This window comes from Sinocyclocheilus grahami, unplaced genomic scaffold (genome assembly GCF_001515645.1).
Source record: "Sinocyclocheilus grahami isolate Dianchi unplaced genomic scaffold, SAMN03320097.WGS_v1.1 scaffold2845.1, whole genome shotgun sequence".
NCBI lineage: Eukaryota > Metazoa > Chordata > Actinopteri > Cypriniformes > Cyprinidae > Sinocyclocheilus > Sinocyclocheilus grahami.
In genome coordinates this window covers 15752-15970 of record NW_015508020.1, presented here as the reverse complement: position 1 = coordinate 15970, position 219 = coordinate 15752, and the positions used below count along the sequence as shown (strand labels likewise).

At 49.8% G+C, this 219-nt stretch overlaps 1 protein-coding gene across 1 annotated transcript in view; it reads right to left on the bottom strand.

The window, feature by feature from the left end:
• The window catches only part of LOC107575731 (procollagen-lysine,2-oxoglutarate 5-dioxygenase 3-like), a 24645-nt gene that overhangs the window by 10011 nt on the left and 14415 nt on the right, over positions 1-219 (bottom strand). The gene's annotated exons all lie outside the window — the stretch shown is intronic.

Genomic DNA, 219 nt, shown 5'->3' with positions numbered 1-219 from the left:
ACACACACTCTCTCTCTCACACACTCTCTCACACACACACACTCTGTCACACACACACTCTCTGTCTCACACACACACTCTCTGTCACACACACACACTCTCTGTCACACACACTCTCTCTGTCACACACACTCTCTCTGTCACACACACTCTCTCTGTCACACACACTCTCTCTCTCTCACACACTCTCTCTCTCTCACACACACTCTCTCTCTCTCA